Source organism: Girardinichthys multiradiatus, chromosome 1 (genome assembly GCF_021462225.1).
Source record: "Girardinichthys multiradiatus isolate DD_20200921_A chromosome 1, DD_fGirMul_XY1, whole genome shotgun sequence".
Classification (NCBI taxonomy): Eukaryota; Metazoa; Chordata; class Actinopteri; order Cyprinodontiformes; family Goodeidae; genus Girardinichthys; species Girardinichthys multiradiatus.
Window position 1 is genome coordinate 4,790,397 of NC_061794.1, and position 6,000 is coordinate 4,796,396.

Genomic DNA, 6,000 nt, shown 5'->3' on the forward strand with positions numbered 1-6,000 from the left:
AAACATAATCAGTTCTGTGTCGCATAGAAATATTAAAACACTTGTTGTTTTCTAAGATATCACCAGCTAAAAACTTTTAAAACTTTTGAGAGTAATTGGTTTTGTTAAACATATTTCCCTTGGTAAAACAAACCTTTAAAATGAGTATGAAAAAATTGGGTTATTTAGAAAGAATCTGATTGGACAGTGGTACCACACAAAAATTAAACTGCTTCCTAAAAGACTCTGCATGAAAAGGCCTTCAGAACCGTGGAGTTATTTTCCACCACAGTACCAAGTTTTTAAGCATGCTTTTTCTTTATTTTAAAACAGATCTGGTTTTTGTTTTGTTTTTGGCTTTTTAGCATAATGTTGTCTGAAGCTTCTTATGAACTGGGATAGGAGCAAATATGATCTGAGGTAAATTAGGAGCTGTGAACTAATAATTTTAAATCTGATTATTGTCCAAGCAGAAATAATATATTTAGCCAATCCTTCAATCTCTGCAGAAAGTTAACACCATTGTTCAATGCAGTAGTATTCAACTTGTGGTTCCTGGACTCCTGAAGCCTGTAAGCCATAGATTTTGGGTCCATGAAATTATAATACTTAATTAAAGGTAGGCTGATTACTTATTAAAATAGATCTAAGCCAATGATGAGTTCCAGTCATTTTGGTGACTTTGAAATGCAATAATACTCAAAATTTCTACTCTGGGGAACACAGATTGGGGTTGAAGAGTTTAGTTTTGGAACCAAGGTTAGGACTTGTATAACGGAATAAAGACAAGTAAAATCCTTTATTTTAGGAAAAGAAAAGAAATAAAGGCTCTCTTAACAGTAAGAGGATGGTCGGCTCAAACTCAAGTCTCCTTGTTTGATTTCTTAGGGTTTAAAGATTAAAGGAATACATAGGAGTACAAAGGTACACAAGGTGATTTCAGATTACTAAGAGATAAAATATTGGAACATTTATCACCATTGGATTATTAAAGAGGGGTTCTAGTGATAAGTTCTCCCCAACTCTCAAAATTTAAATAGCCAAATTAAAGAAAATGATGTTTGTTCTTTTTTGAAACATTATGTGGGGAAAAGTCCAGTTTGGAGACAAGCTTCTTATCTTAATTTATGATTAAGTCAAACACTGCAGTTTTGTTTAGTTTGGGTATAACATGAAAATGTCAACGCTGACTTTTCTAATTTCCCCTCGGGGATCAATAAAGTATCTTTGAATTTGAATTGAATTAAATTAAAAATACTTCTTTGCATTTAACTTGAAATTCTGCAATACAGCTGCGATCAAATTAAGCCAAACAAAAAGAGAATTATAACAATAACTCTCAGGATTGTAGTTATTATTACAGGGTTACAGTACAAAGAATTAGCAAAAGGTTTCAGCATCAGTAAATTTGGATTCATATAAGAGAAAACTGTTGCTGTGCTTCTAAATACTTTGAGATCTCTTTGGACTATGTGCACTCATTTTTAAAAAAAACAATCCTGAAGATTGTCATAACAACATTGATCAATTATAGCATTAAAAGATATGGTTGAGAAAACATATTCTGAAAAGAGATTGTTAAAAATTTCTTTGAATTCTTGAAGCTTCAAATTTGGCCATTTGTCTGTCTTTGATGTTTTGTCTTTGTTTTGTTGGAATGAATGTTTGTTTATATGTTGCATGAAACAATAATCCATGTTTAGAATAATGTTTCTAAATCCCAGATTGATTAAACTTTGAGTTTTCAGGAGAGTTAAGAAGCAGCTTGTTTCTGAGGTAGGTGCATGTTAACAGTGCAGTTTAAGTTACACTAATGTGGGATGGGATGAAGAAACTGTGGGTCCGCCCATAGGCTGTCAATCAAAGGTTAGTTCTGCCTGACTCCGCCCACCTACTAGATTGGTTCATGCCTTTGCTGTCATGGTAACGCTCAGCACCTCCCTTCCTGAGTTTTAACACTGTTTAAGAGACAATAGAGTCAAAATGCTTGTAGTGATTGTTGCCTTAAAAACATGTTTTTTTTGTATAATGATTAAGGATGTAGCATGACTTTTAGATTTATGTGTTTTATTATTAAAAGGTTAATGAAATAGTTTAAACTAGTTTGAAGAATTAGTTTTGCATGCAGAATCATTGGTGATTTATTAGATTGAAAGTTTCCCTGGTACCATTAAACTAGCTGACAGTTCAAGATATGCAAAAGTAAGGAATATATTTTTGATAAAGAATCAGAGTCATGCCTTTATACTTGGTGGGAATTATTTATTAGATTCAATTTGTAGGGTTTATTCATCCAAATTACATTGGATGTCCATTAATCTAATACTCATCTTTGTACAAGACAAATTAGGATGATATGTGACTAATTTCTAAGTGAGACATTGATGAACTGAATAACTAAAGTTTGTGTTTAGTTGTTAATGGAACTGAATTGCAGTTAAAAACATCTGGATTTTCTTTATGTTGCTTTCGTTAAATTCATAGTGACACATAGTTATGTCAGAATTCATTTCTTTGGTTCTAGGTTATGTGATCTTGGTTACTAAAACATTTTTGTACAAACTTTTTGCTGGATTGTCGCATGGGTTGGACCCTGCGCCAGAAGAGGGGAATGTCAGAATAAAGTAACATGGGGTTCCAAAAGTTTTAGCACTCATGGGAAAAAGGGTAGCTCATACCTCCAGTGAGGACTTAGTGACAATGCGAGAGAGACGTTGTACTTTGTTTATATAAATGGTGCATAGCTCCCTAAGACCACATTCTGAAAACCTCTCTGAAATTATGGTGTTGATTTTTTGTGAAATTTTATATCTCCACAGATTAGACCATTTTTGAAATTCTTTGTGGGTATTCTGAAACTATGAAATATTGACCTGTAATCAGACCTTCCTCAAACATCATGTCACATTTTTGATATTCAGAATATTTAGCTGATGGTCATTGCTAGTATATCAGGTGAAGTCAGAAGATTAATTATTTTGATTTTGTTGGATGTTTTGATGAAGTTCATGTAGTTAAGCACTTAGGTTTGAGAATGGGACTTTGAATTGAAAATTAGCCAAGTGTTGTGAAGGCCCTACCTATTGTTCTCACTTATATGAGATTGAGACAAAGGACACAGGCAAATCTCAGTCCTTTTGAAGTGCTGTGTGGCAGGTCTCCTAATTTGGACATGGGGATATTGCCAAGATAATTTTCTTCCACATCTTTGTGTGGAGATAGGATGTTGTTTTACTGTCAAAACCTGTCCACTGTGTTTTCTCAAGTTTCACAGACAGTGAAGGCTGCATTACCAGAAACAGCCACTTCCACCCTCCAGTCCTTTATTCCTGGCGACTGGATTCTGGTCAGAGAATTTAGGAGAAAACACTGGAAGTCCAGGTGCTGGAATGGCCCATATCAGATCCTACTAGACAGCCAGAAAAGCTGCAGGAAAGCTGCAGGAAAGCTCCAGCTCCTCCAGTTTCATCTGGCTTCCAGGACGCAAGTCATCTTCCAACTGGATCATCCACGGCCTGAAAGGTGTGAGGACAGCGGACCACCACAAGATAAAGAACTGTAAGCTGATCACTGGCGAGTGATTGAACAGGTGGTTGAAGAACACTGTTCTTACAAGGGCACAATAATCCCTTGGGCAGTGCAACGTTATTTCAGAATCTACTTAAGGCCATCGCATTGCCTGAAAGTTAGAAGTCATAAGGTCATTTGCCTCACTGCACACACACCACAGTGAGAGACACATAGGAAACATACAGGGAAGACCTCTACACATTTGCACATAACCTTTCTCTGGATGAACTGGTGACGCCTGCAACAGAGAGACAGTCAAATATGCGCCACGATGCTTATTCTCCTTAATTTCTTAAGCAGGTTAGAGTTCCTGTTTCTAAATATATTTCTAGAGGAGCTTCCTACGACCGCCCACCTGTACCAGACTGGTAACAGGGCAGCTTGAAGCCACTCAGGAGAGTCGGCAGGATTTTTTGTTTTTTAAGTTGTGTTTATAATTTGTTTTCTTTAAAAAAAGAAACTGTTTGCTTTCAGTACCAGAAGAAAGGACATTCCACTTCAAGGTCACGATGCAGTTAAATGGAAGATGGTCTGTTCTGATGCTAATGATTGGTATTTCAAGTATTTTTATAACTCTTGTGTTCATTTGGGAAAAGGTGCAGCAAAGACAATGTAAGGCTAATTTGAGGAATTGTGTTAATAATGCTCATCAGCTGATTTGGAGAGAGATCCATCACTTTTCTGACTACTATGATCATACTGATAATGTCTGGTGGCAACTGATGCATCAAACCGTGAGGAAGATAAGAAAGGACAGTTGCTATGTTTGTTGTTTGATTCCACATGCTATTAATGATCGACCATTTTTGGTACCAGTTCCTATTGATACTGCTTATACTCTAGCTACTTTCTTTCCAGATAACCGGTTGGTGGAGGTCATTTTTCCTTGGGTGAGGAATTATGCTGTACAGACAAGCAGAAATGTTAGTAAATTTTCTAGTGAGACTAATTTAACGTGTGCGTCTACAGGAACTCTTTATAGATTTCGGGGTAATAGAAATCCAATTAAAGATCCAGATATTTGTATTGCTCAGGAGGAAAGCACACCTTATTTCCTTGGAAAGACGGTGGGTTGTAAAACTATTATACCAGTTTCATGTGCCTTGATCCACAGTAATACATCTGGACCTTGTCCTGTCAGGACTGATCCGTATACTATTTCAGAATCTTTGGCTCCAGATCCTTTTGTGTTAACTCTTAATCTTACAGCCTTACCGAATGGAAGTCAATTGTATGGCATGGCAGGTAAATTAACCAGGGTTCTTGTTACTTTTCCTAGTAGAGATGGGTTCTCGTGTCCTAAGAACATGGGTTGGATGTGTGGAAATAGATCATATCTGTATCTGCCTGCTACTTGGTCTGGAGTATGTTATCTAGCTCACTTACTACATACGGTCACAACTTATACTTCAATCAGCCTAAGCTATTAGAACGATGAGTTTGCAAACTAGAATGGCTTTGGATTATCTGTTAGCTGAGAGGGGTGTTGGTTTTGAAGAATTTTCCTTTAGTTGTGATTATCTTGTAATCAGAAGAAAGGAATGTGATGGAAATTCTTGCAGTAAGCATTTCACAGTGTATGACCTTTGGTTTACCTCACTCCAGTGAACATCTGTGTTAGAGGAGGAAGCTGTAAAAGCCATTATCAGAAGTTTAATGGTTAAGGGCATTTGTTAGGGTGATGCCTCGGGGAGAGTAGATGGTTGTTCCTAGGTAACCTAGTCACCTCTGAACCCGGGAAGGGTCTGGGGTCGTAAAACACAGACTCTTTGAAGTTGAGATAACACTGTCATGTTCTGGTATAAATACTGTGTGTAAATGTTGATCGGGGCTCTGTTTCACTGACTAACCTCAGTGTCAGGGTCTTCAAACGCTGAATGCCTTTGAATAAAACTTATAAGACAAAGTCCGGATTTTCTCTTGTTATGAGTCAACTTCTACCCACTTTGATAAGAAAATTCCACAACATTCCCTAATATACTGGTGGCTTCTCACGATACAGACAGAAAACACCTGCAAGCTTTAACCTTGAATAATAAACACTCATTGTGTGACCACACTAGAAGCTACTGTCTAAGGATTTTTCTAACTGTCAAAAGCATAACTAAAAACTCCTAATAATAATCAATCTATAAGCAGCAAATCCCAAATCTATCTTAGCTTTAGCTACTAATGATAAGTCATTTATATTAATGATAATGATAAGGCTTTTATGTTTCCACAATTCCCCCTTTTGAAGTCTTAACAGACTTCACTAAAAGAATACAGAAAGTAAACATCTATACCAGAAGCCTAAGCACAGCGAAATTGAATCAAATTCTCAACACCCCTTCATGTTCCTCGTCGTCATCAGGGATAGCCAACAAAGGCATCATATGAGGGGGTGTGGTTGCCTTGCCTTCAATAGTTGCAGTAATAAAACGCACAATCAAAGATCTAATACATGGTACA